The sequence below is a fragment of the Bombyx mori genome, chromosome 10, assembly GCF_030269925.1.
Source record: "Bombyx mori chromosome 10, ASM3026992v2".
Classification (NCBI taxonomy): domain Eukaryota; kingdom Metazoa; phylum Arthropoda; class Insecta; order Lepidoptera; family Bombycidae; genus Bombyx; species Bombyx mori.
Genome location: NC_085116.1, coordinates 17,164,305 through 17,179,047, shown reverse-complemented (window position 1 = coordinate 17,179,047; position 14,743 = coordinate 17,164,305). Strand labels below are relative to the sequence as shown.

Below are 14,743 nucleotides of genomic sequence, written 5' to 3'. Positions count from 1 at the left end.
TGAATCAGATCGCTGAGTTTTTCAGCGGATCTTCTCAGCGGGTCGTGATTCCGATCCGGTGGTAGATCATTCTCCTCCAGAGGCGCTCGGGCAGATGTTAGCAAATCCCACCCCTCTTAGCTGAGCCTTTGCTCGCCCACCTGTCCTGGTGAAACTGGAAAGGCCTCCGGGCCACCAGTAATCCATCCATCATAAAAAAAATATGGATTCAATTTAAACATTTCTTTTCTATCTCCGAGTCTATAGAAGATAAAACGGTTGTTCCACCGCTTCCCAAGTTTCCAACCGTCGCTTCGTCCAAGAGCTCACGTCGACTCATGCCGATTCACTATATAATCTATGGTCAGTTGATCCCGAGCCACAGCGCGTGTGCTTGTGTCGCTACGTCGTTCAACTTATTACGATAACTTAAAATATCATTATATTTTTTTGAACAAATTTCTTGTGTTTTGGTGTTGGTGTTAAATCGTTTTTTTTTGTGGAAAGTGGTATTGGATTTCTCTCATATTACGGTGAGTTTTCTCCTCATCTTTAGCGGCGCTCTAATAAGAAATTTATTAAATTTAAAGCGTAATCAGTGAATTAAAATAGTTTTACATAATTTTAAAGTAAAGAAACTATTATGTAATTCAATGTTTAAATATATAAAAAAATAGCGAAAGTACAATAATAATAATAGAAATCATAGAATATTACAGATTGAAGTATTAAGCATGGGCTACGCACTTAACATCAGGTGAGTTCGTTCACCAGTCTAAGCAATAAAAAAAATCTTTCCAGCTTATGGAAGCTCGGGTAAAACAGCAGAATAGGACTAAAAAGGATAAAATTTAATAGAAACAAGGAAATCTTTACATAGGTATTATAGATTTGATTAGAATTTTAAATGCTCAATTTTAACTCAAATCCCTTTTCAAGTGTCATTTAATTTGTTATTAACAAATGCGATTTGCGTAGTCACATATAAAATGAACTAATGATTAAAGTTTCTAGATCTCAATTAGTGTTTCTAGAGCTAGGATTGAATGAAATTGCAATCAACAAACAGTTAATCGCTTGAGTTATATGTGAAGGCGGTGAGTTTAATAAGATTAAATTCGCAATTGTAATCTAATCAAAATAGCAGTAATAATGTGGTGTAATTATTTAATTAGAAATAACCATTAAAACATTAATAAAATACTAGAGGTCCCGCAGTAGTCGAAATTCGACTATAATTAATTGGAATTGTAAGTTTGTACAGTATTATGATTGTATTTTATACTTCTATAATCACAAACTTCGCCAAGACTACACTATTAAAAATGTTAACAAACCAAACAATATTTAATCTCAATTTGACAACAAACGTCAAGAACAAAAGTTTGACAATAAATAGTATGCATGCGTGTGTGCGTCAAATACATGGTATGTAGTGTGTGTAATGTTTTCTTTATTGATTTAATGTAACTTTTATGCATTCTTTTAAAAAAATATTAGCATTGTGCACTTCTTCTCTATATTCTCTAGAAGTGTGGAAAATTTTATACTCCTCGGTCCGCGCAATTTTCGTAAAAAGGGATACAATGTTTTTGCTTCACGTATTAATATATAGATTGAAAACCGCCGTTACGTATGTGTACCAACCAAGACAAACTTAACGGAATCTAGAACTTTTTTTAAGTTATAAATATAAAATAAAATTAATATTAAATTTGATGGTCACTGCTATGCCTGACATTACCAGTGTCAATGAGTGACGCTACTGGTAGACTCATAGTTTTGTATCTGCGCACGCGTCGCGCTTGTCAACAATGCAAAAATGCTCTCATTTATCGAAGATATTCCCTTTGCTTTCGGAAACAAAAACAACCACTTTACCTATCCTAAAAGAGTTTTAAATTTACTCATATTTCACCAATCATCTAGGGGGCCCCAGGTTTTCTTTCTGCGATGATTGAATAAAATCATGCTCGTAAAATCAAAGTCGTTAATTGCAGAAAACCAATGAGTAAATTGCTAATTTTGAAACGTTGTTTGTACAATTACTCCAAAGTAGGATTTTCTTCAGTGGGTACTTGAAACACGCGTACAAGAACATATACTTCCAGACCATGAATGCCAAAGATAGTGATTTGGACCGGACTGTGTATCCGTTGTTGTCTAGTGTGGGTCCCTAAAATAACAAATTAAACAAAAATCCTTGATCTTATGTGGAGTTTCGAATTAAAAACTCTTTTAAATTTAAAGTTATACGCATTGAATTTACGAAATTTGGACGTAAGCAAAAACTAATAGTTTATCAAAAATAAAATTCATAGAAAGACATACCTTACTTTTTGAATAAGTAATTGTCCTTTATTTAAAAACAAAAGTTAGAATTGAAAATTAAAAAATTGCGAAAATACAGGTTTGCAGGTTCGTTGGCCCCCCCCACATTTGTACACTTTTCATTGCGTACAATTTTCAAATTATAATTAGCAAATCAGTGTTTTTCTCTGATTATAATAAAACATATTATTTCAACGCCAGGACAGGACAGGAACCTACCCTACTGTGCTTAACACTATTTATTGCAAAAAAAATCGAAATATATAAGATACTTTGAAAATTTTTACTAATTTGAATATTATATAGTTAATTATATAGTATATATATATATATATATATAATAGTTTTTAAATTTAGATATTAAGATTATACATTTAAATAAGATTATAATTACCATTAATATAATATTTGTAAACGAAAAGTGGATATTTGATAAATAAATTTTCAGCAAACAAATATTTCGTATCGAGCTGCAGGCCAGCCGTTATCCTGTAACAATCCAGCACATTTATGTTATAAGCAGCATGTAGGTTGTGATTACACTCTATGGATATCATCATCTCATTGCCACGTACAATCCGGCTATGGAATGAATTTCCTTCATCGACGTTTCCGCACCGCCATGACATGTTCTGCTTCAAACGGGTTCGAAAATAGTGGCTTGCGAAATGCCGAGGCTGTTGTGCCCTTGGCATTGCCGGTGGCCAGGAGTTACGTGCAATCGGGATGACAATAACATACTGTAGTCGTAATTTCAATTTGATTTATATAATTCATTTCAAAGTTGATGATATGCGGTAAAAATGATCTCCATAAATGCATTTCAAAAATAAATACAATTCGATAAAAGTCTTATTACCGGAATATCATAAATGAGAGCTTAATCAGTAATCTATGAATATATATCTAATGTATTTGATATTATGTATAATATTTCGTTTTAATAAAAATACGGTTTCAATTCTAATTAATTCCATTTTATTGTCGGCGCTGTTAACGCGCTGAGCAGATTTTTTATAAGAGCCGACGTGATAATTATGTTTATTTGATAAATAATACGAAACAAAATGACCATTGAATTTAAAATGTGGTATGATATCTTCATCTCGCTGCCGCACGTATGGCGGAGACCGCGTGCTTTACATGCAAATTTTATTTATTTACAAGGTTTTTATTCATTTTTAAATTGTAATAGAGTTGACCGACCTCATTGTATTGCTAGTTTCTTTGATAATGAACACAGAGAGAAATGTAAATATGGTTCGAATGTAGGCATGCGGGAATTCATTAACGGTGTGTGTTGGCTTATAATTTTGTTATTAGAATGCCAAATCATTAACTTTTAGCACTGGTTACGTAAATCTTTTTATCCTATTTATGATGGGCACATGAACGACTCCTGTCGTTTCGCATAATCTCAATTTTGTGGGGTTATCAGAACATGGGTTTTTGTTTAATCTAAAGACACATAAAGCCTTAAATATTTTTCATAATAATTAATGTTTCTATACATACCTAAATTACCTGATGGTAGGACATCTTGGTAGTCCGCACGATTACCGCCCGATACTACTACCCCACCAATTTCTGCAGTAAAGCAGTAATGCGCTTCGGTTTGATGGGTGGGGCAACCATTGTACTGTAAAAACTGAGACCTTAGAACTCATGTCTCGGGGTGGGTGGTGACATTTACGTTGTACATGTCTATGGGCTCCGGTTACCACTTAACACCAGAAGTTCGTCCAACCATCAAAGGTATTAAAAAAAACTGTGTTTTCATTATCGATGAGTTAATCATGGGCAGTCAATCGTGGACTGTATAGGCAATCTAGACTGGCTATAATGGTAACTTGTTGTTAATCTTCAAAGTGAGTAAACAAAACATAAGCCAGTGAATAACGCAAACAAAAGAGATCAATAGCGACCGCTTTACTCAAACGATTTGTTAAGTTCAAGCGCTGCGGGTACACTTAGTGAGTGTGTGCATTGCACTGTGATATGTAAACAAAGTTCTAAGGGCTTTATGAAAATATTTTCTGTGTGTTCTCTTTGTGTCGAGGGAAAGAGAGATTAGTGAATATTTCAAAACCTTAATAGCTCAACACTTAGATGGCAAGACGTGGTAATTTTGTGTAATGAATAAAAGACGCGTAGAAAGAAGTTTTTTATTTATTTATTTTTTATTGCTTAGATGTGTGGACGAGCTCACAGCCCACCTGATGTTAAGTGGTTACTGGAGCCCATAGACATCTACAACGCAAATGCGCCACACACCTTGAGATATAGTTCTAAGGTCTCAGTATAGTCACAACGGCTGCCCCACCCTTCAAACCGAAACGCATTACTGCTTCACGGCAGAAATAGGCGGAGCGGTGGTACCTACCCGTGCGGACTCACAAGAGGTCCTACCACCAGTAGACCAGTAGTAGTACTTAGTATTAATATGATATGTCGTCAGGGATATATAAAATATCATCCATAAAAATGTGAATGGTATAAAGGGAAGTGGAGAATATATCCTGCAATCTTACACTTGCAATCTAGGAGTAATTTCAATAATTATAAGATTCCGTAGATAACTATTCACACTCTCTCCAGGCTTAATGATCTGTGGCGAGCGTCTTTATCGTAAATTCTCGGGGCAGCAACTCGGCCACCAGACTAGTAGTATCAGAGGACAGTGCCCCTCTTCCTAGTTAGTTCCTTGACAACAACACAATATTATAAATATCCCTTCTATTGTTTACTTTTGAGAATAGATATTCTGACACATTCTGTCGATTTTGATCCAAAACGCTTTTCGTCAGTGTAATCAAATTATGTGTACGATTTGTAATTGATTCAACAATAAAATAATTACTATGACCAGATGACCAGATTGTGTCGCTTATTGGAAACATTAGTAAGAAGAAGATCTTTCACCGAGCGGGTGTTATGATTCGGTAGATCGACGGTCCGAATTATCGACACATTATATACCAGCCTATCTTGTAAATATCATTAGCGCAATTCAGCTTTTATTAAACTTCTTCCATTCGTCGAAAGAATGTTGCGTTACATTTGTTAAAATGCTCAAATTCTTACCTCACTTTAAAGTATTATTTTCAACTCCTCATGGATATATGTACTACATATTTTATCCTCAAGAAAAGCTCGCGTTGTTATGATGCTACGAAAGCTTTTTTTCCTCCTATCTATTCCTAAGGCCTAAGAGACTATTCCAGCTACGCCCAGAGGGGTGAGCTCAGAGTTGAGAAAATTTGCTAACACTAGCCCTAATAAGAGCAGTGCTTCGCAGGATCTACCGTCGGATCGAAATCGCGACCCGCTGAGAAGATCCGGTGAGAAACTCAGTGGGCCGTGTCTATGGCATCCGAAAGTCGACCATTAATCTACCTGCGGTGCATTCCAAGAGGTTTTTTGATCATTATTTTACAATCTAAGCTATTCGATTACGGAATGCATTCCCCGGTTTCAATTACGCATTCCCAAACGTGTGCGTAGTCAGTAATTAGTACAGGAGTTTTATTTATTTCTCAGCTGTTTAAATCCGCATTACAGTGTATTTATTTACAAATGTATCTTTACGCGCTTGTGCGCAGATGAGCGTCCTACCCACCGGATGGTAAGAACATACGTCGCATTTTTGGCATTTCTAGGCAGAGAATTAGTGAAGCCGCTGCCTAGAAATATTTTCAGTAACAATAGTGTCCGTAGCAGCTCTAATTACAACAATAAATACAAATTACAAATGCCAGGAATAATGTAGGTATACATTTAATCCTCCAACATTCGAACTTACATAAGTATTTAATTAACCGAACCCCTCTGGTTATGAAATGCGATCAGTGATCGTGCCTACTGAGTTTTTTTTCTTCTAAACACATTAATATTGCCAACACGTTGAATACCATATGTCTTTTGGGCTAAGGATTGAATTCCTTTGAAACTACGAACAAAAGACTGGAGGTAAATATGTAGGTGAGTTGTACCTTAAAAAATGTTCGGTATTCCTTTATTTATGATGCTATTGTAATCGAAACAAAAGTGTGAGATAAACTCTAACGTGAGATATTCTAGTGTCTTCGGATAATATTAAATGCATTAACGCTGTCAATACGTTGCTAGCAGGCTACCAGCAGTGATATATTTCTCTCGCTTTAGTATTTAAATATTCAAGCCCAGCTTGTAGTTATTTAATGGGATGCATCTGCCCACAGCCAGGGCTAAGGCCATAAGAGATCGCTTGAAGCAGTTTATTCGCTGTTTTATAACCATATTTATTTCTATGCACTAGTGACGGACGAGTATACCTAATATTAAAATCAGTTCACGGATGAGGGAGTAATTTTTTTTTTTTATTATGATATTTCATTTTCAAAATAAATAAACTGATTTAAATTACTGTTTAATATATGTACCGATAGTTCTTCATTATAGGGATGAGATTATACAACTATTTCGATGTCCTGCGTGTGTTTGGGGTGCCTTGACCTGCCTTTCTTAATAAGCGTTAAGTTCCGAAACAATGGAGCTTTGAGGAACAATGCAGGCTTTGACGGTGCGGTTGGTAATCGGCAGGACGGTAGCATGCTGCGGTGCTCATTCAGGGTTGCCCATAAACACTTAATTTACTGGGATTTTGTAAATTAAACTTGAAGCATTTGTAGCATGGTAAGGCGCCTAGGGTATTCATGTGACCATATACTGTTTGAATCCTGTTAATATGGTATATGCGACTTTCTATAAATTATATTTTTTCCCAACTTGTTCGCTGGTAGCCTAAGGGGTTATCCTACGAAGACAAGCTCTGGCATCTTATAACAATAATATTTTTTGTACTTTCAAAAACACGTAAGTTGTGTAGTCGCGTCCCATCCTTACGTTCTGGAACAATCAGCAATAGAACGTAAATAACGCGCCGCCACAATGGAGTCGTTACCCAGAATGTCGCAGTTTATTTACCACACTTTACGTACGATTTACTGCTAGTTGTTCAAGGGCAATAGCTGATCGGACTCGTCATTCGACTTGCTGATAAAACTAGCGCTTCGGACGCATATCAGCGTTGAATTTCCGATTTGTATGTGTGAACGTTATTTTTTGCATATTTTGTAGTTTGTGAGCTGTAACAATTTTACAGTAACGTATCTCTTGATGGTCCCTACGTAACTTTTCCTTTTAAGAGTTATCTTTTTATTCCTGCTGTGAAGCAATCACTAATTGTTAAACTTTAACCTCATGCCCCGAGCTAAGTGGTATTCATGGTGGTGGGTGTTGGCTCCTCGAAAACAAGCAAGCTGAGAGATCGTTAACAGAACACTTCAAAACTCTCAGGAAACAACAGCCATAGTACATTGAACAATAATGAAGTGCTAACAATAGAGTGCAGCGTCCCTTTGTGAAACCGTTTGCTTGTACAATATCATCCCTACAGAACGAAATGTGCTCTACATCAATAAAGTTTTGACAACTAACGAAATTCACTTCTGTTCCGTGTTCTACAAGCCACAAGCGGTGGCGTTTTTGAAAGATTTCAATTTATTTATTGTGTTATAATAACAAGAAAAGTATGTATTGTGATGCCTGTGTCGCGTAAAATGTTAAAACTATTAATGTCACGATTATTGTGGTAGGTAACTGTAATATTTTGGATTAAATTCAGCTTTTATTGGAAATAGAGTCATAAAAAAATCTAGAAGCCTTTATTTATTTACTTATTACTTTTATAGTCTTTTTTTATTTTATTTTTTTATTGCTTAGTTGAGTAGACGATCTCACGGTCCACCTGATGTTAAGTGGTTACCAGAGCCCATAGACATCTACAACGTAATTGTAGATTACTTGAGATGTAAGTGATAAGGTCTCAGTTTTCCCGTACAATGGCTGCCACACCTTTTTTTCTCTACCTGAGCTGGTAGCCTTTTGAGGCTATGCCAGCATCACGAAGCAAATAGGTGAGCTCACGGGGCTCTGACCTGAGGACGTTGCTAGCACTAGTTGAATCCACTGAGAAGATCCGTCACGAAGCTCAGTGGACTGTATCTGATTACTACTTTACGGCAAAAACAGGCAGGTATGGCAGGCAACTATGCGGTCGTTTCTCTTCTCTCTCTTCTGGTAAATTCTCAATCCCTAGACTTGTTGCACTTATGAAACCTCAAATTGTAAAAATGCATTACACCTATAGGAACTGATGGCTTAGACCATCGTGAATACAAGTGGCGTGACTAACACACAGTCGTTCCGCTTTATTTATATCAATGGTGTAAATGTCAATTTGACGGTATTGTCACGAGATGACGAGCTTTTGTACTAAGGTTTTACGTATGAGTTGTATTAAAAATTGTTCTTTTACTCGTATGATTTTAACGTTACTGATTTTAGCTGAAGTGGATGTAAAAGACATAGATATGCAAGTCATACATGACATCGGATATTAAGCGGCAACCGACCCTGAGAAGATACTCAATTATTAATTATATTGGAATAATGCTAAAGCTATCAAACAAACTAGAAGTTATTTTTACCTCGCACTATACAGGAAGTGAAGTTCACAATATGCCTTCTCCCAAATACCCAAAGTAATGCCCATGAAAAGAGTTAGAAAAGAACTGGAAGTAGTGAAAATGTTTACCCAACTTGAAACTTGAATGTATGAGCTTGAGGTCGAAGTGGAATAGATCTAAATTATAGTACTCTTTTTTTTATTATAAAAAACTTTTTACGTTAACAAAAAAGAGTACTATAATTTAGATCTATTCCACTTCGACCTCAAGCTCATACATTCAAGTTTCAAGTTGGACAAACATTTTCACAAAATAGAGCGCTGGCAAAGTGGACGAACAAAGACCACCGGGTATAGGCTCGACACGTTGGACTAACCAGATCCGCACTACACTCGACACCACAATCCACGATGCTCTACACTCGACGGCAGGTAGACAAATGGCGTAGAGTGATCTACAATAAACTCTGTTGCGAGGAGGTCACGACCCTCAGTATTGAGGAAACCGAAGCGAAAAGCTGAAGAAGCAAATTGAACAGTACTACAGCTAATACGGTTTTTAACATTTCAAACTTAATGTAATCTCTACTCGAAAGGGCCTCACGCACACATGTACAAATTAGGGTCCCCCTGTACATTCAGTGTAACCGGTTCCCAGTTCTTGAAGGGTCTCCACAATAGTTGATGTAAACTCATTTATCTAACAACAATAACCTAAAATATCAATAGAATTTAATTCAATCAAATAACTTTATACACTTGAGAAAATAAGCTTTGTATTAATTGCTTTTATTGGATACATAAATAAAAAAGCACTTCTTTTATGAATTGGTCTATGGGTAAGGGCTAATTTTATTAATAGGATTTATATTTATTTGTTAATTTCCAGACTGTACAGTCGTTCTGGAAGTGAGCGAACACTAAAATAATAAATAATATAGAGCTTAAGTGATGCTACATACACGTAAGAGAAACCTAGCAGTCCACATTCACGAATATAGATACATTCTGTGTGAGCGTGTATAATGACGTTGATGAAAAATTGTAAATTTTCTCCGACACAAATACGCGACGTACAGCTTTCCACAAACGTAAAATGTTTTTTTTTTTTTCAATACGAAACATTCGACAATCGAGCCATATCCAATTACAAGAAAATAAGCAGGTAGCGAAAAAATCCATTACTGACGTGTGTGTTGATAATAAACGGTTTCTTCACACGTGACGATGTGGTAAGGCTGACTTTACACTTAGGTTACGGATTATGACAAATGCTCTTGTTCTTAGAATAGTATTTTTATTGGTGGCCAGACGTTGACATCATTCTCTTCGTGTCCATTCAATGCGACCCCTAAGCTTGAGGTCTCACAATCAGATCGATCTAACCCATAAAAATTTTTACTGGTGGTAGGACCTCTTGTGAGTCCGCGCGGGTGGGTACCACCACCCTGCTTATTTCTGCCGTGAAGCAGTAATGCGTTTCGGTTTGAAGGGTGGGGCAATAAAAATAAAAATATATAAAGCGTAATTACGGGTTTTAAAGGTGGGGCCGTTGTTATATATACTATACTATTGAGATTCATGGTACCACTTAACATCAGGGCGGTGAACATATTGACGATTCAATACAAAAAAAACACGATGAATAATGATGAAAGATGCGATTATAAAAGAGCATTTGAAATGTTAAATACGGAAGTAATATTATGACGTCACACAAAATAGGCACACTGTCGAAAAGTTGCGAAGCCCAGGCCAGATTGCTTTCTAGATCATATATTTGCACCTTGAATTCCGTTCATATTTCTCTTTGATCGTAAAACGTATTCAGGCTAGGATATGTTAACTGAGTAATTGATACCGGTTTAGTTTCGATCCCTGTTCAACGCGTAAGCAATTCGAACAAATTGCATTCTGAATATTTTTACATACAATTTCAATGTTTTAATAATATAAGGAGTTGCTCCTTTTTTTAACGATGCTAGAAAATGTAGTGTGGTAATTTGTGTGAAGAATTTATGTAATAGACTGACAGTTGATTCAATTACTATTGGCATGGCTATGGTGATAGCGAATATACACGTACCGCCACAAAGAGAGAGAGATGGAGAAGTCTCTCAAAAGCCGCAACCAAGCATTAAGACATACGCAACCACGACCACTCCGCCAGGAGTGTACGACTGAGAAGAAGAATGGTGATAGCATTTTGTTCATTATCAAATATACCGGTCTACCCGGTGTTAAGTGGTTATCGGAGTGGTGAATGCGGCTGGCCACCTTGAAACAAGAAGTTTTAGTGTCCGTTGTATTTTATAACAGCTGTCTTTGAACGTATGAACTGCTTCGTGGCTGAAAAAGTCAGAATGGTGGTACGTAACCGTGTGGGTGCATAATACGTCTTATCATTTGTAAATGCCAATTGGCGATCACAGTGTGTAAATTTAATAATAACAGAGCGCTAATGTCCATTTTTGGATTCATTAGTGGCCTTTTACGACACCCGTGAGGAAAGATGGGCTTGTCTTTAAGGCTATTCATCATAGACGATTACTGTTGACGGGGAAGTCGTGGTTATATAGAATCTTTGTTTATTAAAGCCTTGACAGCTGTTCTCCATTGTTCCCGAACTGAGGCTTGGCGCACGCACTCGTTAAGTGACGTTTTGGTAAAGATTTTCACTTGATCAATCCAGCGCATGGGGCTTCGTCCACGAGGTATTTTACCGTTGACCCTACCCTGAACAACAAGTTTCTCGATAGACTCTGCTGGCCGTCGCGGTACGTGTCCAAAATATCGGAGAATCCTGTTCTGCACTATTGACGACAGTCTTAGAGAGATGTATTTATTCATTTTCTGGATGGGTGACGTCTTTAAGCCGCTTGATTTTATACCATTGAAATCGATCCATTATCATATTATAGTAAACATGCGAAAAAGCTAATGCTATTGTCCATATTACGCCCAGTAAGTGAGGTCAGCAGGGAGAAGATGAGTAGATCCTGAAACCGAACTCAGTATCGGTAATTGAAAGAGGCCTCGAGTCCACCAATGGACAAATGTTTGATGAAGATGATAACATCGCGCCATAAAATTTCAACCTAGATTGTAATTCTACGTATATCAGAATAGCCGTCCTAAACTTGAAACTGAAGAGCTTGATTGCTTGGCGGCAAATTAAGTACCAACACTCTATCTCACAACATTATTAGCTATTAGTGCTATGAAAACTGTAAAGTATAATTACAGCATTTACACGTATCGTAAAATTGTTTTAGTATTCGTTATTCTAGGCACACGGAAGATAAGCAATAGATCTCTCATGTCGATGCGTAATTGGCGGATTAATCGCTACATCAACCTCATGACTTGAGGTAGATAACGGTGTTCTTAGGTATCAATTAATGCCCAAAACCGTTCAATGGCGGTTATCGAACTCAATAAAATTAAGATATTAATTTTCTTGGCCGTGTTTCCAGCAGTTCTGAGCCGTGACCCGCGTGCACAAGTGTGAGTCGACCGGACCGTGACGGATCCGCGCAGGTGCCGGCGCGGCGTCGCGGACCGTGTAACGAGGGTATTGTGGTACGCTCCCACGTCACTCGCTATTGTTGACCCTTTACGACACATTATATGTGACAAAAAAGAAATTTTCCAAATTAATTTCATTGTGACGACCGTCGACCTCTTTCTACTTTTTAAAGCGTCCTCCGCTTCCAATGGTTCATCTATGTGAACTTCCGTCTTCGATAGTCAGGAAATGATACAGAGGTTGCAGTAGTTCGCTTAATTCTGTAATGATATGTTTGTAATTTCACTTTTACAAATTTTTAGTAATGTGTTCACCACAAAAACATAAGCCTTACACGTTTTTTCCAACTACCCCTTGTACTTCGTTTTCCGCCGTTTTTAATAAGCCTCGTCCCTACTATCGCCATCGTTCTACTATCAGTGTTGCCACATGGCAATCCAAATATTATCTTAATTTTAAAATGTTAAATTGTTAATTATTATATTATAGTTATTTTACAATAAACCTTAATCATATCTATTGACAAACGAAACAGAATTTCATCAATAAAATAAAATAAATTCTGATAACTAAAACTATAAAGTATTCAAAGCGTTAAAAATAAAATAAGAACGTGACACCGAACCGTAAAAGATTTTTTTAACTACATAATATACTAGTCGCGAAATCAAGTAAATTAATCAAATATTTCATTCAAGATCCGTACTAACAAAGTTGACAAACCTTTTTCGTGGGTTTCTCTTTAAAACATCCGATTAACACTGCGTGTGGGTGCTGTGGCTCTATAAGCGAAAGATATGCAATTCGTAGTATACCTAATTAGAAGGCCAGAAGCATATTACGAGTCAGCTAATAAATAGCCGATCAGATTATCATTTTATAACATGTGTATTGCTTACGAAACCCAGGAGACTGATAGGTATACCTCGTACGTAGGCGTGGAATAAGTTAAATTGTTAAAAATATGGTATGTTCTTCAGTTTTTACGAGTCGTTTACATTAATTATAAGTTTACGATTTAATATTGAGTTGTAGGAGGTAACGACAAAGGGAAGATCTCCTGCCGAGCGGGGGAAACTGTTTCTAAATATGTAAACTTATCTTGAAAATGTCGTTGGCGAGATTCAGGCGTCTGTCAAATATCTTTTTTTTTCCTACCTATGCTGATAACCTTGAAATGATATTTCAGCTTCACCTTGACGCTTAGGTGAGCTCACGGGGCTCAAACCGGAAGTGTTGCTAACACTGGCCCTAGCAGGAGCAATGCTACGCAGAATCTACCACCGGATCAGAAACATGACCCACTGAAACGACCCGGCGAGAAACTCAGTGGGCTGTGTCTATGGGTTAATTTACTCGTCGAGCCCTTCGTCGCAAGCGACGGGTTCAGCGAGGTCAAATCTCTTGTGTTCTGTCATAGCTATCACCACACGTTTGATATTTTTGTTCAATTGTTTCCATCGTTTAGACATTAGAGTTTTCATGATAACAAAATACAAGAAATATTCAATTCAGATTCGAATATCTTGTAAAAAAATCCGAACTTTCGAATACTCTCCATTTCGAAGAATCGAAGAATCTCCATCGACAATTCTCGGAAACACGAGAAAATATACAAAGAAAACAATATTTTTTTACATACGTTTAATTTTATTTATTCAAATGTAAACGTGAGCGGTTGTGTTTTCCGTGGAATGAAAACGTCGGTAGTCACCGAAGCGTGTCTTCGCATCCGCGGGGCGGGCCGCACGGCACGAGCATTCCTCATGATAAAAAGTCATTTATGTATATCTCTTAGAATAACAATTAGTAAAAAATATTACCTTCCTTCGTTTACCAAATTATTTATATTTTTAACCGACATCTGCTTACTTTTCTTTTAAATAAAAATACCAGATGAACCGTACTTATATAGTAGTATATCGTGTCGCGATTATGAGCCGCAAGGGGCGGTAAAACCACTCTCCCTAGTTTTATCTTACAGGAACCCGACTTTGTCACTCGTATTGCATTTATGTAGGGGTTTATTATTTACGTCTATGGGCTCCAAAGGCCTTTTAAGTAGCACGAAATAACCTCAAGCTCGTCAATCTATCCATTACAATAAAATACGTGCCAAATCTTGAACCTGTGACGTCTAGACGACGACCGCACAAGTTTTGGTGAGCACGACTGAGTTGAAGACGTAAATAAATTGATGAAACAAAACAGGCGTATCCCACGGATTCTCACCAGCAGAGTTCAATGAAAAGCTTATGTTTGAATTAATATCTTGTTTCTTTTTTCGATTCATGAATAATTCAACAACATACCCACTTATCAGTTTGTGAAGATTACTTTTGAATAAAAATTAATTAACAGAACAGTAGCCATAACAGTCTAATTAATTCAAAATT

The 14,743-nt window shown here is 36.8% G+C and overlaps 1 protein-coding gene across 4 annotated transcripts in view; it reads left to right on the top strand.

Moving 5' to 3' along the window:
• The first annotated feature begins 343 nt into the window (after nt 1-343).
• The window catches only part of LOC105841811 (uncharacterized), a 61,890-nt gene continuing 47,490 nt past the window's right edge, over nt 344-14,743 (top strand). For 3 of the 4 annotated variants that reach the window (XM_012691369.4, XM_038013183.2, XM_038013182.2), the window contains exon 1: nt 344-512. The gene's annotated coding sequence lies outside the window, so the exon portion shown is untranslated. The remainder of the gene's footprint in view (nt 513-14,743) is intronic. The other variant, XM_021350009.3, reaches the window with a different exon arrangement.